This window comes from Alexandromys fortis, unplaced genomic scaffold (assembly GCF_014885135.2).
Source record: "Alexandromys fortis isolate MF-2015 unplaced genomic scaffold, M_Fortis_MF-2015_v1.1 scaffold_257, whole genome shotgun sequence".
NCBI classification, from domain to species: Eukaryota; Metazoa; Chordata; class Mammalia; order Rodentia; family Cricetidae; genus Alexandromys; species Alexandromys fortis.
In genome coordinates, this window is record NW_026068134.1 from 618,146 (window position 1) to 645,531 (window position 27,386).

At 45.4% G+C, this 27,386-nt stretch overlaps 2 long non-coding RNA genes across 4 annotated transcripts in view; one reads left to right on the forward strand and one right to left on the reverse strand.

Annotated features, from left to right (window-relative positions):
- LOC126491036 (uncharacterized) overlaps positions 1-16,019 on the forward strand; it is a 22,656-nt gene extending 6,637 nt beyond the window's left edge. The window contains exons 2-3 of the long non-coding RNA XR_007589298.1: positions 13,137-14,062; positions 15,931-16,019. This is a non-coding gene — a long non-coding RNA (uncharacterized lncRNA). The remainder of the gene's footprint in view (positions 1-13,136; positions 14,063-15,930) is intronic.
- A 1,863-nt stretch (positions 16,020-17,882) lies between these two features.
- On the reverse strand, positions 17,883-26,513 carry LOC126491043 (uncharacterized). Of its 3 annotated transcripts, XR_007589302.1 has the most exons (5): positions 26,301-26,513; positions 25,625-25,760; positions 22,076-22,274; positions 19,156-19,344; positions 17,883-18,901 (listed from the first exon to the last, which is right to left on the reverse strand). It is a non-coding gene; the product is annotated as an uncharacterized lncRNA (long non-coding RNA). The 3 variants fall into 3 exon arrangements; XR_007589301.1 differs by lacking the exons at positions 17,883-18,901; positions 19,156-19,344 and adding an exon at positions 20,244-20,730 and having other exon boundaries at positions 22,076-22,198; XR_007589300.1 differs by lacking the exons at positions 17,883-18,901; positions 19,156-19,344 and adding an exon at positions 20,244-20,730.
- Positions 26,514-27,386: the final 873 nt, after the last annotated feature.

Below are 27,386 nucleotides of genomic sequence, written 5' to 3' on the forward strand. Positions count from 1 at the left end.
GGAGGATGACCCTGAATTTTTGGTTCTCCTCCCCCACCTCCCACGTGTTAATGAGTTTCTTTTTGGGGGAAAACCTTCTGGAGTTAGATAGTGATAATGGTTGCACAGAGTTGTAAGTTTATGAAAGACTATGAGGTTATGCGTGCTAAGGAAGTGAAGCTTATGCTATATAAATTGTAATTAAAGTTGAGATATACAACAGGTGTATTGCTGGGCAGTCTGTGGGGCCACTGGCACTGGGACTGTGATTTATCCCTAGTGCTTTAACTGGCTTGTTGGAGCCCATTCTCTCTAGAGGGATACCTTGCTTAGCCTAGATATAGCAGGGAGGGCCCTGGTCCTGCCTCAAGTGATGTGACAGACTTTGTAGACTCCATATGAGAAGCCTTAACCTCTCTGAGGAGTAGATGGGGGCAGGGTGGGGAGAAGGGGAGAGCGGGAGGAGGGAGGGGGTGGGATTAGTATGTAAATGAAAAAAGATTGTTTTTAAAAGAAAATAAAATTTAAAAAGTTGTAATATACATACACACACATTTGTTTCTCAAATAGGAAAAGTGTCCAGGGCCCCAAGTGATAGACTGAGTCCCAGGGAGAATGTTGTTACTGTAACCAGAATCCAGGATTTACTGTTATCTACTATTTTCAGATGACTCTCAAAACTACCTTTTATTCAGAGAGCTGGCGGTCTGAGAAGACAGTGGGTTAACTAAACTGGATGAATATTTAATGATGACATCTTCAGAATCTGTCTTTGACTTCATTTCTAGTTGACAGACGACATGGGGCCGAGGTTCTCAACCTGTGGGCCTCAACCCTCACAGGGTTTGCATGTTAGATATTTACATTACGATTCATAACAGTAGCAATTTTACAGTCATGGAGTAGCAATGAAATAATTTTATGGTTGGGGGTCACTGGTGATTCCTTATGATAGAGGACTGTATTAAAGGGTCTTAGCATTAGGAAGGTGGGGAACCACTGACATAGAAAGGGCGGGGAGACAAAGGCAGTGGGTCTTTCCTTCAGGTTGGGGGTCAGCTGAGACTTGTGATGTCTGAATCTTTCTCCCTATCTTCACTCCTGGCTCCTTCTGTGGATGTGTCGGCCGAGACACTTCTCGAAATGCAGAGTCCATTAATTCTGCTGGTATCAACCTTGTACCCTTCCGGGAATGTGGGCTGGCAGGAGAAAACAAACCATCAACGGTGTGCACAGTACTAAGCTCGTGTGATAACAAGCGCGTGATTCCTTTTGTAAGAGAAGTGTGTCTCTTTAATGCAGAATGTGGTAATGGCCCCAGTCCTTCCCTTTGTCCCTTAACACTGTCACTGAGAGAACAAAATGTCAGAGAAGGATTTTGACTCCATCATGGACTAATTCACCAATAGCCATGTCTAAATCCCTGGAGATAAACAAAACCTATTCCCCTGCTTTTTTCCTTCTTCATTTTAAAAATAATTTTATTTTAGATTATATGTCTGTGTGTGTCTTTGTGGAGGTATGTTCACATGAGTGCAGGTGCCCATGGAAGCCAGAAGAAGGTGTTAGATTCCCCTGTAGCTGCAGGTACGGCTGGTTGTGAGCCTGTCAGTGTGCGTGTTAGGAAGTGAAGTCTCCTGAGAGAGCAGCCAGTGCTCTTAACCACTGAGTCATCTCTCAGCCCCAGAACGTTTTCTTTCTTTCTTTCTCTCTCTCTCTCTCTCTCTCTCTCTCTCTCTTTTTTTTTTTTTTTTTTTTTGTTTTTGGTTTTTTGAGAAAGAGTTTCTTTGTAACTTTGGAGCCTGTCCTGGAACTAGCTCTTGTAGACCATGCTGGCCTCGAACTCACAGAGATCCGCCTGTCTCTGACTCCCGAGTGCTGGGATTAAAGGCATGCGCCACTACTGCCCAATTCCCAGAACATTTCCTATACATATTAAGTCTGTGCTCTTCCCTACTACTCCAAATAATTTCCATCAATGTTGAATTTAATTAGGATAACATTTATACAAGTCAGGAGATGCCTTTAGTATTTTGATATCTGGTTTTACACAATAACTTTGAGATGGCAACAGAGTATATTTGAGAATGACACAACTAGTTTTGTTCTTATTTCTGCCTCCTTGTTTTTCCATTACCATCTAAAGAGGGTGTGTGTGTGTGTGTCTCTGTGTGTGTGTGTATCAGTGTTTGCTTGTCTGTGTGCCTGGCACCATGTGCATGCGTGGTGTCCATGGGGGCCATAGAGGACTTCAAATCCTGCTGGTGACCACAAGCATTGTACAGTGAGAGATGAACTTGCAAAATCACTGGCTATACCCAATTTGCAAAGCTTTGGAAACCTGCATTTTGAATAGCCTCTGTCATTCTGTAAACCTTGTGAAGCCATGGTGTCCCTCTCTTTTCATAGTGGGATTCATCCCATAATACCTCAGCAGTGTATTAATTGTTGGGCATAACTCTCAGATGCACTGTTATACTGGATGACTTTTCCTTTGGCCATATAATCTTGATATGTAGAATATATATACAGGGTGCCTTGAATTCTGGAAAAGGCCCTGAAGAAAGAAGATGCTTCTCACTCAGGCATTGGCAGAAACAAAGCCGCCACGTGGGAAGCTGGAAAAGCCAGGCTCCTGATCTCACACTACCTACACTACTGGAGTTTCCCCTTTGATCCAGCCACCTTAGATGTTATCTCTAGGGCTAGGAGATTCCATTCCCTTTCTTTTAGCTAGCAAGACTCCTGATACAAACTCTGACCACACAAACGTAGCCAGCACCCAAACCCTCTTTTTCTTATTCTTAGAATTCTGCACTGATACAAAGCCCCATACTAAACCTCCAGGTATCCACAGGGGAGTTTCACAGCCACGCCCCCTCTGAGGCAGTAATAAGACAACCAGCACCTACTTTACCCATCCTGTTAGACCTAAGAGATGCACACTTGATATTACTGTTATTTACCAGAGAGTTGTTAACTATGTCTGTGTGGGTCTATAAACTGGAAACCTTGTGGGATGGGAAGAACAGTGAGGAACATCAAAAGGGGGCATCAAGAGCACGTTAGAGAAAGCATAGGAAGAATAAAGGGACATTATAAGAAGACTTATGTCAGATATCTTTAGCCAGTTTCCGCATGCTATAGTGACCCTTCCGAATCCTGAGAGGCTTATGGGGGTTAACTCCCCAACATAAACCTCGATAAGATCCCCTGGAGCTGGAGTTAAGGATATTTATGAGCCAACACGTGCATGCTGGGAAACAGACCTGGGTCCTCTGCAAGCACAGCCAGTGGTCTTAAATGCTGAGCTATTCTCCCACCCAAATGAGTGTTGTGTGTTTAGAGACGGTTGCTATGAGGGCTGGCACTGATTGCTCGGTCACATCTCTTTCTTCCTCCTGGTCCACATTAAGCATCCCTTTGTGTGCATGAGAGTAAGTCAGATTCAAAGAGATTCAAAGGTGTGTTTGTTCATATGAACAGGAAAACTGTACTTGCCCGGTCTTCCCCACTGATGCAGAATTAAGTCACTACTCAAATTAGGTGCTTTATGTGCTGTCTTTTTCCTTGTATCCTGAGATCATTCATGAAGCAAATCCCTCGGGGAGGGGGCAGGCCAGGCTAATTTCCCTGAAGTGTTAGAAATGTCTCGGCCTTGAAGGAGAGGCTCTCTCCAGTTTCTAAGGAATTGCAAGTCAGACCTTCCCTCTGTTCAGAAACCTTGAATTGTATAGAACCTTGAGATCTGCTGGGGAAATGGCGCTTACAATGTGAGCATGAGGATGTGAGTTCCAGTCCACCCTGAGAACCCAAGATGGATGCCTGAGGTGTTGGGGGCTTCCTTGAGCTAGACCTATTCTCACCTGCTTAAACAAATGTGTGCAACCATAGCACTTTCTGCCTCCAGAAGGAAACACTAAACTCATTAACACATAGGAAGTGGGGGCAGGAGGGCCAGAAATTGAGGGTCATTTTCCCTGCAGATATAGTGCGATGGTGGCCAGCTTGGGTGAGACCTGGGGCTGGTGGGGGCTCTTTGGAGTCTGTGCCCCTCCCAGAGCTGTTCTCTCTTCCAAAATTTCAAACAAAATCCTAATTACCTCATATTTTTGTGTTGTCATTGCTGTGGTTGCTATTCTTATTTGTGTATGTGTGTGCACGTGCACAGCTTGCACAGGTCAGGCGACCACACTTGGAAGTCCACTCTTCTATTCCCATGTGACCACAGCAACCCAACATTGAGCAAGTGCGCTTACCATCAGAGTCATAGTGCTGGTCCCAACCACTCAATTTCTGTCCCTTGGAAACTGACAGAATGAAAAGAATGGGAAATGTAGGAGAAGGACAAACAATCATTCTGAAAGGAGATGTGATGGGGAAACTCTGTCAACCAATCACATCTAGTTAAGGCATGGCTACCTGAAGCCCAGGAAGAAAAACTGGGAGGACCTAGATGCATGCTCTCTCTCTGCGCAGCTCCCGGACAGATAGGAAGTCGGACCTCCCACTCTTGTAGCGTGAGTTTCCCCTTATAAACATTAAAATATAATTGTTATTCTTGAGCTTGCCTGGTTATTTCTAACAACCTATTTCACAACACCTGGCGCCTAATTCGTGGAGCCACTAAAGTCTCTGGTAGCTCTGGCCAGCCACGGCCATGCCGCATTCATTTGGGCATAGACTGTCCCAGCTCAGCACTCAGCTCTGAGCCCCCTAGCCGCCGCCCCTCGGCTCCCCTCTCTGCTGCCGCTGCCGCTGCCACCGGTGCGGAATGTCCTGCACACATCCTTCCAGGAACGGCACTGCCCTTGGCACAGTTGCTCAAGCCCCTGGGTAAGCATCCTTGAGTTTACCCTTATCAATCACATTCAGCCCACCAGTTAGTTCAGTGCCCCCTGGTTCTGCCCTCAAGACGCATGGTCCACTTTCCACAACCCCAGCTCCCCCACCTCCTCACTGCCTCTTCATCCTGTCCGTCCCAAATCCCCGTATCCTCTCAATAGGACCGACTCCACCACTCGGTGATCAAAGGCTTAGCGATAACACCCACTGCTGTTAGAGTTTGTTTCTGAGCCCACGTGGCCCCGAGTCCTTTCTTCAGTCTCAGTTTGAAATACTACGTCCTCCCTGCTGTGGTGAAGGAGCAGCCCTGACTTTTTCCTTTTCAGAATAAGCCATGCTTTTTCTTTTTGGGACAAGGTTTCACGAACTGAGGCTGGCCTTCACCCATTACACAGTCAAGGGCTTGGACTCCGATTCTCCTCCTTGCACCTCCCAAGTTCTGGAATTAAAAGTGTTTGCCGTTACACCTGGCTTATGCAGTGCCGTGAAGCGTACCTAGGCTGCTTGTCTTTCTAGGAGACAATGGGCATTCCTTTGCTGCACCAGAGAGCCTTAGCACACCCTAGAAGTCCTTACTTTGTCACCCTATGTTATGTGACACTAAGACTAGAGGACATGAACAAACTTTGTTTTAGTTTTTATTGCATTTATTTATTTGCGTGTTTGTGTACAAGTGTGCACACATGTGTGCCTAGCACACAGGTACAGCTCAGAGGACAACACTTAGAAGTTGTCCTTCTACCAAATGGGTCCCAGGGATCAAACATCAGATCAACACCCTAGGCATCTTCTACCTTCTCTTCCTCCGTCACTTTATGCTGGTCACAGTGGCCTCCCTTACTTGAGCACGTTCTCCCTGTTGGCGGCAGCTCTATTTTCAGGTATTGGGAAGGGCTGAGGGGGTAGGGGCAGTCTGCAACAAGATTGCGTCACGGAGCAATCCCGCCAGCCCCTAGCTACCCTGTGCACTGGAAACTGATAAATAGAATGAGAGGCCAGAGAAAGCGAGAAACGCGTGAGTAGGACAAACAGTCACACTCTCCCTGACTGGGGGTTGTTTAAAGTTACCTGCGTATGGTACTGACTGTGCCCACATGGATGGAGGCAGTTACACTAACTCCCACTAGGTGGCAGTATTTGGTCAGGTGTTTATGTTGTACGTGGGACAGATGTTTATGGTCAGCTCATTTTGGTTTCGATGTGTGTTGGGGAATGGGGTGCGATCCTTAGACGATGGAGACAGTTTTTTTTTTTACATTAAAAGGAAAATCTAATTAATCTTCCAAAAGGGCTTAAGAATCGAGGAAATCCTAGTTTTCCAAGAAGCGGAAAGAGAATTGGCAACAGTGGAATTTTCCCATGAGCACTCTCTTCTTCCTGGCCTCTCTCCTTGTCAGGTCCCAGGTGACACACATGTCAGTCACAGCGCACCTCGCGTTTTTCTTGCTCTCCAAGTGCAGCGTCCTTTATCGCCTTTTCTCACGGCTCTACTGTTTGCTGTTAAGCAGTGATTGTAAAGGAGCAACAGTCTGAAGCGTTTGCGTCTGCTGGACTTTCCACATTGGACTGACGTAACAAGCCAAGCTTGGGGTCTCCTCGCCAGGGCTAGGGCACCCACTCCGTGCATCTCCTTCTGATGAGACTAACACGAGCATTTCTTGTGGGGCAGAAATTTCCCTCACTTCATCCTCGGGAAACCCCTGTGCTATTGGAGACCAGCGGAGCTGTCTGGAATGCACAGCAGGAGACTGTAATACTCCTACAGTAGTGGGGGGGAAGAGTATGCAACTAAAATACATGACATACATGTATAAACTGGTTCAAGAATTTAACCTTTTAGAAAAGGAAATGAAACAGATATGCGCCAAAGCAAAGACTGCGAGTGAAAGAGATGCGATGGGAAGGGGGCTAAAGCCGTGGGTGGCGGTGGACTTAGCTGACGTCTGCGCTGCCCACTTGTCACCAACCAGATAAGTGACAGGAAGAACGTTGTCCACAGGCTTGCAAGACTTCTGGACTCGACTAATCCAAACCCAGGTGTTTGTCTAGAATGGATGTGACCAGGGTGGGGGTGTTAAAACAGAGTCCTTGCCAGGGCTGTTAGTGTCCCGTGCCCCTCTGCTTTGGAGGTCAGTGAGGGTGCTGGTTTCACAAAAAAAAAGCACTAGAGACTAAAATGGCCGGAGGAAATGGGGTGCATTTGAGGAAGACGTAATCTGGTTCAGAAGATGAGGGGCTATGAAATTCATGTAAACTTCTGGAGCTGCCCCCCCCCCACAAACATGCCTGAGATTCATTCCTTAAAGAAGAAAGCAAAAATAAAATGGTTTCCAGAGCATATTAGGAATCCCACTGGCGGTGGCATCCCAAATACCCAGGTTGTTTTAAATAGGAAAGGACAGTAGATGAAGAAAGGACCAACTGTCTCAGCTCCAAAATAGCACAGTTGTTTATGCCAAGTGACCAGATGGGCAACCTGCAAAACTGCAAGCATGCATTTATTTGCTTATTTATTTATTCAGGATCTTGCTTGGTGGCTTAGGCTGGCCAAATTTACTTGGTGGGTCCCTCTGGCCTCAGACTCGAAGCATCCGTCCTGCCTCCGTCTCCCCAATGCCGAGATTACAGTTATGTGCTACCACGCCCTGTGAGCATCTGCTGGCTGTGCAGCCCTTCACAGAGGGCTCTTTCTTTTGTAATTCAGTAAGTGAATTTGTCCACTGAAGATTGGTCCATTGCTGCCCAACAAGGTTGAAAGAGAGAGAAAAAAAAAAGAAGAAACTGTTTAAGAAGCTGAATTATGAAATAATTATCAGTGAATCAAAAAGCAAAGGAAAAATTTTAAGTCGGCATAATCTAAAAAAATCAGTGGCTATTTTGTAAAGTAAAGTTTATTCACCAGAAACGAAGGACTCATTTGCTGCCTAGGGTGAGGCGTTGGAGCTGGACTTGGTGGTGTCTGCCTTGCAGATGCCTGTCCTATGTCCCTTAGCACATTTTTTAAGTGAACACAAATGAGGAAGTATGGGCAATTTAAGCAACATCTCTTAAATTGGAAAAAACATAGAATGAAGAAAGAATGAACAGGGTTAAGAATAGATGCTGGGGTACGGGAAAGGAGCTGGGGTAGCAGATGACCAGACTGGTAGAGAGGAGCAAGCACCTCCCATACCCACAAATGCTGTTGCAAAGGACTCATCCCGAGGACTCAGAGCAGAGGTCCTAGGTATCCCGTGGACTCAGAGCAGAGGTCCTAGGTATCCCGTGGACTCAGAGAAGCTGTGGGAGGCACACAGAACTGGAACCATGAGCCAGCTCTCTAATGCTGCCCTCTTACTGCCCTGATGTGACAGGTCTGGTGAGACATATAGAGTCCATCTAAGGTGCGTCCTTGACAATGGGGGTGACAGGTGCACTCAGGACATCACCTGAAAAACCTCAAATACATCTCAGGACTTCAATTTCCATGACAACAAATAAGCTGCTAATAACTTCTGGTCAGGCATGGCAGAGTGTGGTAGTTTGAATGTAACTGGCCCACATAATCTCATAGGGAGTCACAGTATTAGGAGGTGTGGCTTTGTTAGAGTGGGTATGGCCTTGTTGGAGGAAGTGTGTCACTGTGGGGGTGGGCTTAGAGGTTTCCTATATTCAGAATACCGCCTAGTGTCTCAGTTGACTTCCTGTTGCCTGCAAGATGTAGGACTCTCAGCTATTTTTCCAGCACCACATCTGCCACCATGCTCCCCACCACAGTGACAATGGACTGAACACTGAAACTGTAAGTGAGCCACCCCAATTAATGTTTTCCTTATAAGAGTTGCTGTGTTCATGGTGTCTTTTCACAGCAATAGAAACCCTAGCTAAAACATGGAGCATGTACGCCATCCCAGAGCTCAGGAGGTTGAGGGAGGAGAATCCCAAATCTAGAAATAACTCGGGCTGTTCAGTGAGTACCAGACAAGGCAGGACTGCAGGGCAAGATTCTGTCTCAAAAATGAAATTAATTCACACATACCACACACACACACACACACACACACACACACACACACACACACACACCTACACACATATGGTGTGGGATATTTGTTCGCACCGACACTCCAGGACTTTACAACCTTTACAACTTGAATCAGAGGGTGTAACCAGCAACTGGCTGACTGGAGTTAGCCATAGATATGTTGGAGGACCAAGAGAGTCAGATAGAGAGGTACAGGAAGAGATGAGAAGGGACCTGGAGAGATTGTGTGGGCTTTTTCATCTGGGAAAGGAGGAGAGTAGGGCAACTGATCATTCCTCTGCTGTTCTTTGGATTTATCAGGTTTTTGTCTCAACTTCTGACTCCCAAGTTTTTATTAATACTAGAACAATTAAGGTAAATGAATTTCAGGCATACACACACACACACACACACACACACACACACACACACACACACCTATACTCGTACATACCTATAGCTGCCTGGGAGCCAGCCTTCAGCAGTGCAGAACTCAAAAGGAATCTACAGTGTTGGTGTGTAATAGACTTTTCTATCGGAGGGGGTTAGGGAAAAAGACAACCATACTCTTGATGGTTTCCTTTATTCTCTATTCTTCTGTATACTTTCCATGTTCTTTCGTTGTCGGTTGAAGAAAAAAGGCACTCCAAGGTGAAATTTTAAGGCCCAAGTCTAGTTTCTTCTGATGAACTGAACTGGACCCCAAACAGCCATACAAAGGTGTATTCACTGATTGCTACATAAAGTATTTCTGCATACCAACGTTCTTAATCTTAACTTAAATGTCTTACTGAAGGGAGTATCACATGCCTCTATGACTCTAGACCTTGTAATAGTAATGACACTAGACCTTGTAATAGTAATGACACTATTACTAGTGTAGTAGTAATACACACTAATACAAGAGCCTCAGGTGTGCCTTGTAGGGCCCATATTATACAGGCCCATATTTCTATAATGTATGTGGCCAGAATTTCAGGGCACAATTTACACCTGCCACTCAAAAGGTGGTCACCTAGCCTTTCCAGACAAACTGCCACCATCCTAAACAAAGGGTCAGGATATGCTAATGTCGCTCTGCTCCTTCTTTGTAATTTGGGAGCTCGCCTGGGAAAGAGGTGTCAATTCAGTCTATGTGACAGAGTAGCCATAGTTGCAGACATGACCTAAGACCCGTGACCCAGGAAACAGAATGCTAATGAACTTCCCCCTCAGTTTACCTTTTGATATAAAAGCCATTTGGACAATAAACACTTCAGATATTGCTGTGTGAACTGTGCCTCAATTATTCCCACACCTCCACACTGGTCCGAGAGATAATTTATGTTGGGGCTGGATCTCAACAGTGCCTGACATGTCTTGTGACCAAGGTCATACAATGGCTGCAATGCTCCTTCAGCAAAGCAATCATTGTTTTCTACAAGGAGTCTTCAAAGTCAAGATACTGCCAAAAAACAGCTGTTCATTTTAATATGTACCCCATACAGTGATTCTGCTAAATTCCTACAGCATACAGGTAAAATAAACATATTGTTCATCTCCCTTACATGCTCAAACGCGAAGTCACTCCAATAATCCGTATTCATTTATATCTAAGTAACTTGTTGCAGATTAACAGAACATGAGCAAGCAGAAAGTATTTTTCTCACAACCAACTCTTTTGTTGGCAGGCTGCATGTTAAGGTTACAAAGAAAGAATCGGTCTTTTACTATTTATCTTGAAAGTTAATTTTATAAGAAATCTTAAAGGAATCAAAAACTCAGCTTTTATACATAAAAAACAATCAGCTATACTTAGATCTTTAGGATGTATACCCATTCATTAATATATTTTAATCTCAGGAGATTGAAGGCGGGGATAGGAACAAGGAATTAATCATCACCTTTGATCATTAATCAACCCTAGCAAGAAAATATGTCAGCCAGTAACAGTTGGTCTGCCTTTTTTTTTTTAATTTTTACCTCAGCTATGTGTTGTAGGAGGCCGCTTGTTTGTTCCTGGTTGCCCAGACCCAAAATAACCTGTATTAATTAAATCAGTGCTTGGCCTATTAGCTCTGGCTTCTTTTTTTGTTGTTGTTGTTGCTAATAAGGTTATATTCAACAAACAGACTTTCCAAGGAGAAACAAAAGTACAGATTATGTCAGACCTGACCAACGCTAGTGCTGAAGGTAATCAGCCAAATTGAAACAAAGAAATGTTAGAGAATAAGAAATATACACTGGAATTGTCAGAGCCACAGTTATGAGTAACTACATATTCGAGTACTACTCGTATATTAATCACACGCAAACCATTAGTGTCAAGAAAAATCAAGACTACTAGAGAAAATAATTAATAAATAAAATCAAGACAGGAAATTTAGGAAAATCCATAATGAGATATCAGATAGTTTAAATGTTGCACACTTGGTAACACAAACCAATATTTTTGTTCTTAAGAGACTAAAGTAGAGCGATTCTGGGTTCAAAATCAGACTTTTTTTTTTATCAACACATTGATGCAAAATAAAACTATATATATATAGTACATATAATAACAACATAATTTTCAAAGTATGAAAAATGGAGTAAAATCTGAGCATTCTTTTTCAAAAATGAATTATNTTTGTTTTTTTTCGAGACAGGGTTTCTCTGTGGCTTTGGAGCCTGTCCTGGAACTAGCTCTTGTAGACCAGGCTGGTCTCGAACTCACAGAGATCCGCCTGCCTCTGCCTCCCGAGTGCTGGGATTAAAGGCGTGCGCCACCATCGCCCGGCATGAATTATCTTTTGAAGTACTAAAAATTGAAAAACAGATCCATGTAATTTGTATTCATCTACAATGTAGCTCTGGCTTCTTATTGGCTAGCTCTTACATCCTAAACTAGCTCATCTCCATTAATCTGTGTATTGCCACATGGCTGTGGCTCACTGGCTGAAGTTCCATCTCCAGTGTCTGTCTCCAGTGGGGCTACATGGTGTCTCTCTGACTCTGCCTTCTTTCTCTCTATATATCTCTTTCAGCCTGGCTATATTATGTTAAGCCATTGACCGAAAGCAGCTTCTTTATTCATTAACCAATAAAAGCAACACATGTATAGAAGGACGTTCCACACCAGCTATGTGTCCTTGTGAACTTTAAATTGTTTTCTGGGGTTTTTCATCTTAAGGCTATGATCAAAACATCTGATCTAACCTGAAGTTATTTTAAAGTTTTGCTTCAGCTAATGGTACACACCAAACCTGTGACTACATCTTTCAGCATTAAGATTAAAGGAATTTGAGCCAGCCTGGCTCCTGGGACTCAACTGTTTTTCTTAATCATTAACTTGAGCTATAGTCTATGCAGCTCCTTAGATGAAACTCAAAGTCCCTGGCTATGTAGCATTTCCTTGTATTTATTTTTATTCATCAAAAATATTTAAAAAATTTAAGCTAACATTATTATCAATTAGACAGTATAGCTTAGGAAGTACTCATCTTTGTAATAGTCCACAGATAAAAATGCCAAGTAGAGTGGGATATTTACATGAGATAAACACACTACATTACAGGCAGTGGTGATCTCCCCACACCTATTCACACCATACCAGATACCAGAGAAAGATAGCAGCAACAAACATGCAAAGGCAAAGCAGAAGCAAGGTATTCCAGGGTCTGTGGTCTCGGGGTCTTGCCTAACCAGTTTCCTCCTGGTGGGCTAAAACCTTGAACTTCAATTGCCACCTGCTGCTCCTCAAATATGAGCACCAGCACACATACTTACACACATGCACACACACACCTGCACGCACACACACATGTGATGTAGGAGGGTGATCTGTCTATGTGTTACTTTCATTGGTCAATAAAGAAATTGCCTTGGCCTTTTGATAGGCCAGCCCTTAGGTGGGTGGAATAGACAGAACAGAATTCTGGGAGGAAGAAAGAAGAGTCAGGCAGATGCCATGAAGCTCCGGCCCGAAATGGACATGGGCTAGAATCTTCCCGGTAAGCCACGACCCCATGGTGATACACAGATTACTAGATATGGGTTAAAGCAAGATGTGAGAGTTAGCCAGTAAGAGGCTAGAGCTAATGGGCCAGGCAGTGTTTAAATGAATACAATTTGTGTGTTGTTATTTCAGGTGTAAAGCTAGCCATGCGGGAGCCATGGTGGGACGAAAAGTAGGCCTGCTCGCTCCTATCACTACACACATGCCTCTCCATTCCCTAGGCTGTCTCTTCATTAGTGCAATGGCTTCCTTTGCTTGCTAAGGCTTTTCAATTCTGATGAAGTACAGAAGCTTGCTGACGGTTCCCTGCTTGTTTTCATTTTCCCTTCTAAGATGGATTCCGGTCTCCTTCTATGCCTGTGTGACACCACTCAGTAGATCCTGGTAAGTGTCCATTGGAGTCAGAGGAAAGGGGTGTGAGCCGCAAATAGCAGGGAGATGTGTGTCACTTCCACACAGAGACAGAATTTGTGCAGGGGCCATCCACTAAGAATAAACCAGCCACCCAAAACTCATCCTCTAAGCATGCTCCAGCCATCCAAAACCCGTCCTCGAAGCATGCGCCAGCCAACCAAAAGCCTGCCAGTGGGACGAAGGTATGTGGCGTCTCTTGCAGGTACTCTCTGCTTCCAGAACAGTTGCTAGAGCCAGGTGCCAGGCTCACTGTCTCAGCGCTGTACCTCACAGTTCTCTAACAATCCCCATGTCTCAGCTCTGAAAGAAGACGCTCTCATTGTCTCACAGCTGATCAGCCACCATCTAAGCCTGACCTCTACTGAGTGGAGGATGTGGGGGAAATGGGACACAAGGCAAGATCTTCAGTCACAGAGTCTCCCAGGCACTGTGCTCCTTGCTCTCAGAGTCCTCCAAGGAGAGCCTGGAGCTGCGGCAAATCGGTACCAGGGAAAACCTTTAGCTAAGTCAGGGTAGCTTCACCTCCTCAGGGCAGTGAGGTGTGTGGTCCTAGCCAGCAGTGTCAGCTGGCTGTGGGCTGTGGGTGCCGTGGACAGGTGATAGCAGAGATCCGGGCCTGCGGGTCCTCTCACCTGCCCCTCCCTCTGAAGCCTGCGCAGCCCAGGGTAGCCAGTGGACGGTGTGTCTGCTCTCTCTGTTCCTGCCATTCCTGGCAGCCTCGTGCCTCAGGCTCAGCAGGAGTCTCCGCCTCTTCTGACTGCTCCTTATTTCCACCTCTCCATATACAGCATTCCACATCAAAATGAGGAATGGAACAGGAATCTCCTGATCTGCCCATGAGAGAGGTGAGTTGTCACATGTTTTCTCTATATAGGCCTTTTCCGATGGCCCATTGTGGAGGCAGATGTTTACCTTGGCCAATGTCTCTGCTATTGCTTGGGTGAATTCTTTTATTTATTCTTTCACACATTCGCTTACCCATTCGTTTTGAGCCTGCGTCTTGCCAGGTACCCCAGAGTGGCCTTAAACTCAGCATCTTTCTGCTTCTGCCTCCTAAGGGCTGAGATAACAGGTCTGCATCACTGTGCCCAGGCCAGAAAGCTGGGATTTTCCTGGATCTTAGCATTTGTTTGTGGGCCACTTAAGTATTCTCCGCGCATTTCTAGATCACACCCCACGAGTTTGAATGCTAGCAAAAGAAGGCCTGACATTTTCTTCCATCCATAATTTCACCCCACTTCCACTGAATGCCAGAACATTGTGGGTTGGGAGATTATTGGTTCAGAGTATGGAGACATGTTGTCATCCGATGTCATGTATGGCAATCAAATTCATAGCAGGGCCTTCCTTCCCACCTGGACCCCCTCACAGGACAGTGAGGATTTACACTCAGCACATCTGCAGCCATCTTCTTCTGACCAAACCAGGGCCGAATGTCAGGGTGAATTGAGGAAGGGTCACCCTTTTCTAATTCACCGGCTGTCTTCCCCTCCAGGCTGCCATTCTGTTAAGAGTCAGACCCTTCCACCACTTCAACCTCTTCTCCTTGCCCACTCCCTGCCACTTTCCCCATCCCAACAGCAGCCAAACAAGATGGGCTGAGAAATACTCTGTGTGCTGAGGTAGGGGTCAGGATGCACAGAACACAGCTTGTCTTTTCCTTGTCTCTGCTGCGATCGGGCCACAAACCTCCCTAAAGGACAGAAGCCCATTCAATTCAGAGATGTCCCAAGACTTCACTATGCAGATCTGCTGTCCAGGAGACCTCAGTGGCTTCTGCAGCAGTGCCTCCCATCAGTGCCAAACCTATACAAAAGCGAGACTCTTCCGTTGTTGTTCCTATTTGATGATGTCAGAGCGATTAATAACCACAGTCTTTTCTTCCACCTCAGCACTAACCAACAAGTGACAGAGGTTGCCACCTTCCGCAACTCAGGTGCCTACTAAATGCCTCTCTGCCCACCTAACATTGATGTGGAGTCCCACGACAGTCAAGTTCATTGCAGCTACCAATCTCTGGGGATCCAATATTAGACAGTCAGGCTCCATGCCAGCTGTCAGCCGTATCCTGCCCCCAGTTTGCAGGATTATGCAGTCTTCCTCCCATAGCTGTATCTCCCAGCTCTCCTTTGGCCCAGAATGTGCCTTGGAGAGACATAGAGGGCCGAACCCTGTCTGTGGAGGCTGTCATGACTTGCTCAAATGGAACCCCCCTCACTTGCGAGAAGAGGACGTCAATTATGGAGCAATTGTTCAGTCCCAACTCTCATCCCAAACACAGCAGTGCAGGGCAGCAGAGAGGAGCCATCTTGCATTAGGTCTTGGCCTATCATCTGATCCAACACATCACCCAAATCCTACTGTCTTCCGGGAGAGAGGTAGACAATGGATTTCATAATCAAGTCATCCAAAATCATTCGGCTGATACGGAATAGAACCAGAGGGCTGGAGAGATGGCTCCGAGGTTAAGAGCACATGAGCTACCATTGATGAAGATAATAATGATTCATGACTACCAGGGCAGCCCTCCACATGAGTAAGGAAGATGACAAAGACTAGTGTGGTGTTTTAGGGAAAAAAATCAAAGAAATTGAGGATTTGGGGGAGGGTTGTTTTGTGTGCTAACACATTTGGGGCCACTTGGGGAAACAACTTTATTTGTTCTCTATTCAACATCAGGTAACCATTTCATGATTTCTTTTCTCACTTTCAGGACCTGTCTTCAAGAGAATCAGCAGAAGACTTTAAATAAATAACTCTTAACCCCATATTTAACTGTACAAAATTAATAAAGAGAGCTTTATGTTGAAACATTTCTTCTTGATGTCTTCCCATCAATGATGCTGGTTTTAAGCGTGTGTGTGTGTGTGTGTGTGTGTGTGTGTGTGTGTGTATGTAGGTTCCCTAGAGATCAGATGTTAGCAGATCCCCTGACTGGAATTTTAGACAGCTGTGAGCTGCCCAATCTGGGTGCTAGGGGTTCAGACTATGGTACTCTGGAAAAGCAGCAAGCATCTGTGACCACTGAACCATCTATTAAGCTTATGAGAAGGCTGAGTGGTAGATGCCCGATAAAAGAGAAGTGACTCTGATGGGAGTTCCCTCCATGTTACAGGCAGAGCAGAAATCAGAAAAGGGAAGGAGTTGTCTGAATGCTAATTTGTACCAGGAAGCTAGGGGCTTATAAGGGTTGATTTGAATTGCATCTCTCTGAAAGTCTCCCCTGAAGTCCTGACTCCTCACTCACACCCCGATAACTTAGAAACAAGATTACTGCAGATACAAATGCCTAAAATGAGGTCACAATGAAGTGGGGTGCTGTGGGATAGTGCTCTTGTACACTGTAAAGATCTGTCACTCATATTGGTTTAATAAGACACCGAATGGCCAGTAGCCATGAAGGAAGAGTAGGCAGGATGATCAGATAAGGAGAACTCTGGGAAGAGGAAAGGCAGAGGCACAGTCACAAGCAAGATACAGAGGAAGCAAGATGAGAATGCCACACTGAGAAAAGTTACCAAGCCATATGCCTAAACATAGATAAGAATTATGGGTTAAGTTAGTAATAACCCTGAACAATAGGTCAAAGAGTTCATAATTAATATAAACCTCTGCATGTTTACTTGGGACTGAACAGCTGCTGGGCCATAAGGGACAGAAACTTCTGTCTACAGTGGAGAGGGTGTGCCATAAGCAAGATAATAAAAACTCAGAGACAAAAATTGGGGTTCATCCTGAAGATCAGAAAAGCAAAGCAGTCAGCCACTGGCTCTTACCTTGACCTCAGTCTGAAATGGTGTTTCTGCCTCCAGGAATCTCAGAATGAGACTGAACCTGAGAGCTGTTTCCTCCCATTTTATAATTCTCTCTATGGCTGAGATTAAAGGCATGCACCACTGTGATTAAAGGTGTGTGTTCCCACTGCCTGGTCTGTAAGGCTGTTTTACTCTCTGATCTTCAGGTAAGTTTTATTTATTAAAATACAAAATGAAATGCCACTACAGGTGCCCTAATTCAGAATGAGTGTTATCATTCTCTAAAGGGGAAATTTGGAAACAGAGGCATACCCAGCTAGTATGCAAGTGATGACTGAAGTCACCCAACTCAGTGAGAAGCAGTTGCTGGAGGCCAGGAGAGCAACCTGGAACAGGTACCTCCCTCAGAGGGACCTGGGCCCTGCTCACACTGCATTGCATGCTTCTAGCCTGCAGAACTGTGGACACATTGAGGTCTATTGCTTAAGAATGTAGTGTGGAAGAATGGCAGCTACAACAAACGAACCCAGCTCTCAGACACCATAGCGGCCAAAATGTGCCATTTCTGCCTGCACAGTGTCTTTCAGTACTGGAAGTGGAGCAGGCCCAGAGTAACCCGATAAAGGACTGCCCTCTTCACGTTAGAAGTGACACTGTCACTGGTGCCTTGCATTATTTCACACACACCGTGTAGCACATGTTTGCCCCAACTCTCAACAAAATCTCATCCTTCATGGAGTGGTCTTCTCTCAACCCCCAGTATTCAATTCTCCTTTCACAGCGCACAGACATGTCCAAATGGATGACCAAGTTTTAAGAAAGTTTATTTATGGACACTGAAATGTGAATTTATATATTTCACATGCCATAACATATTGCTTATTTTGATATTTCCTTTAAAAACAGAGGCTCAACTACATAACCAAGGCTAGCCCTGAACTTCTTGTTGATGTGGGACTCTCCTCTGTATGCTGTGATTACCATTGGTTAATAAAGAAACTGCTTGGGCCTATTGCAGAGCTACAGGGGAACAGAGCCAGGCAGGGAAAACTTAACTGAATGCTGGGAAAAAGAGTAAAAAGAGTCAGAGAGAAGTCGCGCAGCCCTGCTGGAGCCAGGCAGAACTTCAGCTGGTAAGCCACAGTCACGTAGCAATACACAGATTAATAGAAATGGGTTAAATTAATATGTAAGAGTCAGTCAATAAGTTAGAGCTAATGAGTCAAGCAGTGATTTAATTAATACAGTTTCTGTGGTGTTGTTTCAGTTCTGGGTGACTGGGATGAACAAACAGCCTCCTTCAACATCTTGTCTTTCTGATACTACACTCTGAGTCTGCCGAACATTTACACATATCAAAACCATTCTTAGCTGACCAACTGCAGAAACAAGGGGCAAGGTGATTCCGACCTTACAAGGGCAGTCTCAGCTTTGGCAGCCTCTCCACGTTTATTTAGTTTGTGCTATACATTCTAATCAATATGCTCAGCTTCTGCTTCCCCTCAGTTTTACATACCCCTTCCTCCCTGTTTGATAGCTGCAAGTGTCCTCTCCATATGCCTCCGTTTCACCTGCAACAGTCCTTGGAGACGCTTTTTCTCCTGCCTTACAAATGGGTTTCTTCTTGGGTTTACTCTCATTCCCAGAGCTGGAATGGAGTTTTGGGGGACAGGGAGATTCATTATTTGTGGGTCTTCAGAAGACAGGTAAAAATAGTGTCTGCATTTTTGTAAGAACTTGGAGCTTACAGAAAATAAAGATAGTATACCAGTCACAAATTCCAGATTACTCAAGAGCTAAATAACCAAATAAGAAATATTAGTAGTAGATCTGACAGCCAGGCATGATCCTGTCTGCTTTCAGAGGCTCAGTTCAAGGTCATCCTCAGCTACACAGGAAGTTGAAGGCCAGCCTAGGTTACACGAGACCCTGTCACAAAAGAAAACAATGAAACTAAGAAAGAAAAAGATTAGAAATATGTAAAATAGTTAATCATTTCAAATATAGAAAACTTTTTATATAAAACACAAAGATCATAAGAACACATTTAGTGGATCAGACTTTGTAAAAATTTTGAATTTGTATATGAAAAAAGAAAGTAAATATAATTTCCACACAAAAGAACACTGTGGGAGAACACAATGTGGCTTGTGTAATGAAAGCTACAAGAATCTAAAACTCACCCAATATCAATAATGAAAAAAAAAATCCAAGTCGGAACTGGAGAGATGGCTCAGAGGTTAAGAGCACTGGCTGTTCATCCAGAGGTTGTGAATTCAATTACCAGCAACCGCAGGTGGCTCACAATCATCTGTAATGAGATCAGGTGCCCTCTTCTGGCCTGCAGGCAGAACACTGTAAATCTATTTAAGCTAAAAAAAAAATCCAAGTCATTGCAAAGATAGATCAAGAACCTTAAAAAGACAACTCACAATATGTGCATATTTTCACTGAACGTATAAGAAGAAGGGGATGTAAGAAGAAGTGTTCAAATACAAAGGAGCTGGCCAAAGTAACAGTGGTTACACCCAAGGCTGTAAAGATGTGACGAAAGGCTCCAGCTTCAGTGGTGGACGTACATAAACTAGTGAAGTCCATGAAGGACACCACTAGACCTAGACAACATCCCTAGCGCCTAGCAACACCACCGGGTATCTCCTGAAGGAGCACTATTTATGTGTGCAGAAAGCTTACAGGGTGTGGCCAACATAGCCTGGGCATGGTACCTCTGTAATGCCAGCTCTTGGCAGGCAGAGGCAGGAGGATCCGCCTACCCTGTCTTAATAAGCAAACAGGGCTTGGGGATGCAGCTCAGAGGCAGTGTCGATGGTTAGCAGACTCTAGGGTTGGGTGTGTCCAGCTTCTTGGTCCTCTCATCCACCGAGTTAAAGTAAATCTCACAGACTTTATTCAGAGCTAAGGGATAATATAGGCTATAGAGAGGTACATCATCAAGATTAATTGTGGGCCACGTGAGTACTCGAAGGTCCCAGGCTACAGCCTATCTCACTGTACTGGGTTTACAAGATGGAGGATTGGCTACTAAGGGCCATAGTTTGAACACTTTTCTATTTTTATTGATAGATTAAGTCATACATTCCTTTTTTCAATGCCCGTGACCTTTCCCACAATGTATTTAATTTTTCTCATATACATGACCAATTATATATGCATAAGTATGAGATAGTTATCACAAAATTCCCTCCAAAATTCACAGTTTGCCTTTCTGTGCCTATACCCAAAACGAGTTCAGGCTGGGTCCACCCTTTCACCATTCCTACATGGATATATTGAGAATGTACTTGAATAAAAGACATCTAAATTTTACCCTTAAGATTAGAGAAATTTACTTTATTGTTAATGTGAGGTATAGTCTGACGCAGATGTCCTGCGGGAGTCCTGAGGTTGTGAGGTGCATTTTTCATCGGGCACACAAGTAAAGGAAGTAGGCTTCCGTGGGCATCCTTCCAAAAACAGGGTGTATGCATACCCCAAACTTGTGGAGTCCTGGTTGCCAAGTTACTCTCTGTGTTTGTCAGCCTCAAGAGAATACTTGTCTGACATGCACAGAGAAAGAAAATAATAACATAAAAGTGGAGACATATTTTTTTCAGTTAAAAGAGGAAGAACCAGGTGATGATGGAACATTCCATTAAATCCCAGGACTTGGGAGGCAGAGGCCAGCAGAACTCTGTGAGTTCAAGAGCAGCCTTGTCTGCAAAGTGAGTTTCAGGACAGCTAGGGCTGCACAGAGAAACCTGTAAACAGAGACTGCAAGTTAGTTTCCCGACCACCCAGACACAAATAATCTTACAGAATCTATATTAATTACAACACTGTTTGGCCAATGGCTCAAGCATATTCCTAGCTAGCTCTTATATCTTAAATTAACTCATTTCTCTTAATCTATGTATCACCATGAAGTTGAGGCCTACTGGTAAGGTTCCAGCATCTTTCTCCTTTGGCAGCTACATGGTGTCTCCCTGACTCTGCTTTCTTTCTCCCCTACATTCAGTTTTGTTTTCCCTGCCTAGCTCTGTTCTACCCTGCCATAGGCCAAAGCAGCTTGTGTGTTCATGTATGTGAGTGTGGGCACAAGAACACACTTATACATACACAACAATGATTTTGACTTGGGAGGCAGAGGCAAGTGGATCTTTGTCAGTTTGAGAATAGCCTGGTCTACATCTAGAGTGCTAAGCTAGTCAGAGATACATAGAGATCTCTTTATGTCTCTTAGTCATCTTCATTGTTTTAAAGATTGGATAAGCTATAGTGCAGACATACTCTTTGAAATAGCAGTCTATAGATTAATGAGGTAAAACTAAATGTACTGGCATGGAAATGTTTCTAAGATAATATACATTATTGGAAAAGCAAGTGTCAAAAATACATGCATCTATGCACACACAAGTGTATATTTCTGGGTTTTGTGTCCTATTGCTGTGATTAAACACCCAACAGTGGCCAGGACTGACCAGCTCAGCTACAATCTAGGCCCACAACCCGGCCTTGGAGTGGCCGACTCTAGCATCTACCCCATCCAGTGTGGGAGTCCACAGAAGTGGTCAGTTCCACCTTGACCAAAGGTCGGAGTATTCAAGCCTATTTCTGCTCCTTCAAGGATATGACAGGGGGTTCGACCCAGGGAATAGCTGCCCACAGGATGCTTGGTCTAAGGTGTGGTTGTTGCATGTCCTGCCTAAATAACAGAATACTTAACTGGGGATATAGCTGCTTGATGCTTCAGGTATTAAAGCAGGAAATCAGTCTGTTTGTCCTTTGTATCATGTTGAAGCAGTCTTTTACCCTCCCCCCCGCCCCGCCCACCTCCTTTTGGATTGAGGTATATAAGCACATGGCGAATAAACACTGTCGAATTCAGGATTCACTGGATTCCCCTCCCCGTTCTATTCTGCATCTCTGTTCTTTTCCTTTTGTATCTCTGTTCCTCCTGCCCATTATTTCTAATCCTCACACTCCTACCCTGGAACGTGCAAACCCCATTGAGGCTGGATCCCAACAGATGTCACCCCAACGTGGGACCCTAACAATCCAGGACCTGCAAGAGCTCCTGAAGGGACTTGTCCTGCGGAAAGATACCTGGACGATCTCCTTGACTCAGGCAGCCTCAGGATATCCCAGAGGAGTTTCGGTGAGGATCCAGTGAGGATGGTGGACCAGAAACCAGAGGCCTTGAACCAGACTCATTGCAATGAACATTTGCTAGAAGAGACGATTGGACCAAAGGGTGTACTAGGTGACACACTGCTCCCAGTGCCACTAGACAAATGAAGTGGTGCTGGAGACGCAGGAAAGATGGAGGAACAAAGAGGTTTTTGTTTTGCTTTGTTTTTGTTTGTTTGCTTGTTTTGCTTTTTAAAATTTTTTACTTTGGAGAAGGTGCTGCGGGGACTGGTAAGTGAGCAGAATTAGGATGCATGCTGTCAAATTTCCAAAGAACCAATCAAGAAATCATGTCAAATTAAAAGTGAATAAAAGAAGAATTGGCAAAGATGGCGTTTTCTGCACTGTGTCCTCCAATCCCTCTTAACCTGATTCCAAGTGCACAGTCATCAAGCTGTTCTTAAAATTTTCTTAATTTTTAAAATCATTTTTTGCCCGTTCTCCTGGTTTGCATTGTTAAATAGAGTTTAAGCAGTGACCGCCCAAAGTGTTTATAAAATGTTGGAATATGTTAGAATCACTTGATAGTTGTACTTTCCCCCAACACACACAATCTACTGATATGAAAATATAATTGGGGTCTCATTTCCAAGTGTGCTCAGCTCCTTTCCGCCCCTCTTGAGGGAGTAATGTGCTCATTTCTGACTATCAGGCCATTTCCCCAATCCATCCCCAGGGAAACCCTACAGCAAGGTACCAGTGTGACCGTCTGGAATGGCCCTCATGGCTATGGCTGAGAGATGCCTTGGTAGAGGTTAGCAAAGAAACCAAAAGAGATGGACAAGCAAGGACATCAGGTGGAAACAGCAGATGAGATGTGGAAGGCAGACCGCAGGCTGGTGTCTTGCCGACCAGTTACAGCCAGGCAGGCTTGGGAGGTGAGGAAGACTGTGGCTTAGAAGTCTCTATTGTGAACGTGGCTAACCCAAAGCAAGGTGTTAATCTTGATCTGGTTCTGGATACAGCATTGGGGAAGATAAAAGAAAAAGTGGAGTCGTTTGCCAGAGTCGTTAGTGTGCCCCTTGCTTCAGAAGTCAGCAAAGTTGCTGGACTGACAGACAGTGCATCAGAGACTAAAATAGCACAATCGCTGTAGCTCAGAAGGTAGAGTTCTTGTCTAGCAAACACAAATGGGGTGCGCTGGGGCACACCTATGGTGCACACCCTGGGGAGTCAGAAGTTCAAGACCACCCTTGGCTACACAGAAGAGTTCGAAGCAGTTTGGGACACATGAGACCCTGACTTAGCTCCTAGTACAAACATGTCCTAAAAAAATATGATGTCGCATATGCTCTTTTCTATAGCTTGGTACAGGAGAATTTAGCTTCTTGTTCTGTATTCTGAAATAAATAAAGGTGGTTATATGTAGTACCACTAGATGGCAGCACTTGGCCAGCAATGCTTTGCAACAGGTGTTTTTCAGACAGCCTGGGAATTGCTTTTGATAATTTGGATTGGAGAAGATAGAATTCATGTAGCTGTTCCAAAAATAGTTCCTGAGATGAAACAAAAAGTACTTCAAAGCCTACTAGAAATTTTGTTGGTTGTGATATCCCCAAACACCTGCAGACCTGAGTTCAGATCCCCAGCATCCCATAAAAGCTGAACATAGCAGCCTATTCCCGTAACCTTAGTGCCGGAGGGGCAGACTGAGGATGGTCCCAGGAGCTCACAGCCAGACAGTCTGTCCAAAACTGGGAGCTTCAGATTCAATGAAAGAGACCCTGTCTCAAAAGAAGTAAGGTGGAGAGCAATGGAGGAAGACACTTGTCATCAGCCTCTGGCCTACACACACACATACTCACGCATAAACACATACACACACACATGCACACAACACAGACCCACATGCACACAGCACGCACACAACACACTCACGCACACACACGTACACACACATGCACACAACACAGAACCACACGCACACACACGCGCATGCACACACACATAGACACACACACAGACACATATGCGCGCACACACACATACACACAGACATAGGCATGCACATATCTGCGCACAGACATGCATAAACACAAATTAAAGATAAATACATATTGAACTGTAAAAGTATTTTCAGTGGAATGGGAAGCCCTAGAGAAATCATGAAAGTGCATGATTCTGAGGAGGAGGGAAGCCCCGCCGGTGGTTGTTTTGTAAAGCGAGTCTCTCGGCAGCAGCAGCACAAGAAGTATTTGCTGCATGCCGCACAGAAGGGCAAGGAGGAGACGCTAAATGTGGCAGTCTCTACCTGCAGATGCTTGCATGCAAGGAAGCAGAGGAGAAAACAGAGCTGAGTCTCTGGATCTCTCTCTCTCTCTTCCTCTCTCTCTCTCTCTCTCTCTCTCTCTCTCTCTCTCTCTCTCTCTCTCTCTTCGAAGCTGGAAAGATGATACAGGATGAAGAAAGGATGAGCAGGGGATGGAAGCAAATGCCCGGGCAAAGGAGAATGGCACAGAGACATGCCCTGCTGACCTCACGGCGGAGAGAATGCACAGAGCCCTCCCCCATCCTCAGCGTCCTATAGCAATGTTTCTAGTTTCTAGGTTCATGTGCATTAGAGGAGCCCTGGAAGGGGCAGGACCAGAGACCATGAGCCATCTCTAATGCCAGCCCTTCCAGCCCCCAATCCTGTGAACAGAGGCTCCCACACGTGGCAGGTGAAGTGAGACACATCAGGTCCACCTCTGGAGCATCGCTGGCAAACATGCCAGGTGTGCCTAGGCCAGATGTGTCTTGGGATCCTAATTTCCATGCTAATAAACTAGCTGGTGATAGCAACTAGACAGACATTATGGTGCATTAGGGAGGCTGAGGCAGGAGGACCACCCGATTGAGGATACTCAAGGCTTATTGGATTCAGGTGGAGGAAAAGGCTGAGAACATGGTAGAAGACTTAGAGAAGTCCAGTCTGAAAGTTCTCGTACAATTCAGTTGTTCCTGGAACCTTCAGAGTAGTCTTGCAGACTCATAGTGATGGTCTCTTACAAAAAGTACTGTCAAAGGATATGTTCTTACCAGAACATGTCCTGAATCTAGGCAGCAGTTTCAGGATCCCAAGTGGGATGCTAGGTGTTGGGCAGGTGGCAGAGGTTTTGAAGGAGCTCTGAGTTTAATTGGGAAGGCAGGAAACAGAGAGAACCCATCAAAGTGAAATTCCAGTCCCACTGACCAGGAGACGACCTGGGATGATGTGGGCACAGAGAGGAGGGTGTCAAGAGGGACATTCAAGTGGGAGTAAAGAGTCTATTAGAAAAATGACCACTGCCACAGATAGACAGAGAGAGGCAGCAGCTTGACAGAGGGGTTCAGGCCCCAGTCCCAGGGCAGACACACAGCAGGGACACAGGGCAGAAGTGGGGTTTCTTTGTACACCTTACTGGGGATGGGGTAGTTTCATAGGGTAAGGGAAAGGAACGAGGAATGGGATGTATAGCCACCAATGCCCCCTTGGATAGAACTCACTTTTCAGAGGAGAGATCCTGGCACCGGGAAGTCTGTTTGCTCGGGACTCACGGTGTCCCAGAAGGTGCCTGTGATTGGAAAAGTATCAGGGCTGAGCAGCAGCTGGATGGTGACACTGTCGTCTTCTACATGTGACCTGTTTGATGGTAAAGGCAGGCGAGACATCATGAAGGCCTGCAGAGGCAGTGGTCCCCAGGCCTAATCTGGAAGGATCAATTAGGGTTCACCATGTGGCCAAAGGGAAATTCAGTAGGGTTTGCAAAAGGAATGCAAAATAGGGAGGTATGGAGGCCACAGAGAGTGATGTGGAGGCTCAGGGCATGGTGGAGGGAGACTGGAAAAGCAAACGTGGGTGAGGATGTGGCGGAGCTGAGGACCACTCTGTTTCATGCAGAAGGCCTCCTGCTCTGAGTCAAGTGGAGCAGATGCGCAGGTACCACCATCCTGGCCTCCGCCTGTTGCCTATGCCCTTCGTCTCTGTGGTCTCCAGCGAAGTGACAGCAGAGATCTAGAGGAATAAGGAGAGCTGGACAGGCTGGGGAGAGGACCACTTCAGCATCCTGATGCACCCTCCCTCGCAGGCTTTCAATTTCGTGAATCATTATCTTCCAAAGGATTCAAGTAGTAAAGATGTAAAAATAAACATAACAGCCAGGAATATGGATGATCATGTTACCCTATAAACAGCACAGAGCAGACAGAGCCTCAGAGCAGGAGGGAAGCCAGTAATGATGTGCTGTGTAGCCCAGCTCCTGGGTAAGGTTAGGGTTTTCAGCCTGGGGACCACACACACACACACATGCACGCGCGCGCGCACACACACACACAGATGCACACGCACACACACAGCCGTTTCCTCCACGCTGGAGCAGTGATGAACTGTGGCCAGGAGCTCTGGGCTGGGTTGTGTGTCTGCCCTGTGTCTGCCCAGTGGCTCTGTGACCATTGGCCATCTGGCTAGGAGCCTCAGATCATTAATTAATCTCCCCGCGATTAGAGGAGCAGCAGGAGCAATGACTCCTATGATTAGGCCTGGACTAGCCTGAAAACAGCACTTAACCAGAAGCCTCTGATGACCCTAGGGCCGAGCCGCCACTTCCGTCTGCGAGGTCCGCTCAGGTTTGACAAAGACCTTCAGACCTGCAGGCTGTCCTGCCCCTTCCCAGAAAACTGTGCTCTCCCATAAGACTTAGGTTATCTTGGAGAAGGCCATGGATATTTACAGCACAGACGTACATGGCGTGCAAACAGATCTCTACAAAGGTGAGGAACGTTGAAATTAAGAATAAAACAAAGTACCGCACCGCTAACTGTTGCTTCTCTCCTGGCTCTGCGGATTATAATGCAAGAAAGGAAATGACAGCTAGGAAGACAGGGAAGGAAGTGATGAAACTCTCAGAGATGATTTAAAGATAATATGAAGAGGGGCAAAAGGATAGGAAACACTGTCGCTACCATACCAAAGTCACTGCCGCCACCATCACCACTGTGCCGTGACACCACCACCACTGTGCCGTGACCACCGCCACCATCACCACTGTGCCATCACAGCCGCCACCATCACCACTGTGTTATTACTGTTATCCATTATTACGACCACTGCTACTATTACTACTGTTCTAGACAAGATAGCCTCCTGCTCCCTGAATGAGACCAAAGAGCTAACAAAATGTATGAGACAGCAATTTCCAAGCCACTAGACATCATATCATACAGGACTTCAGAACGAGTGATGTGAGCCTTGGACTTAGCTCAGCTCGTT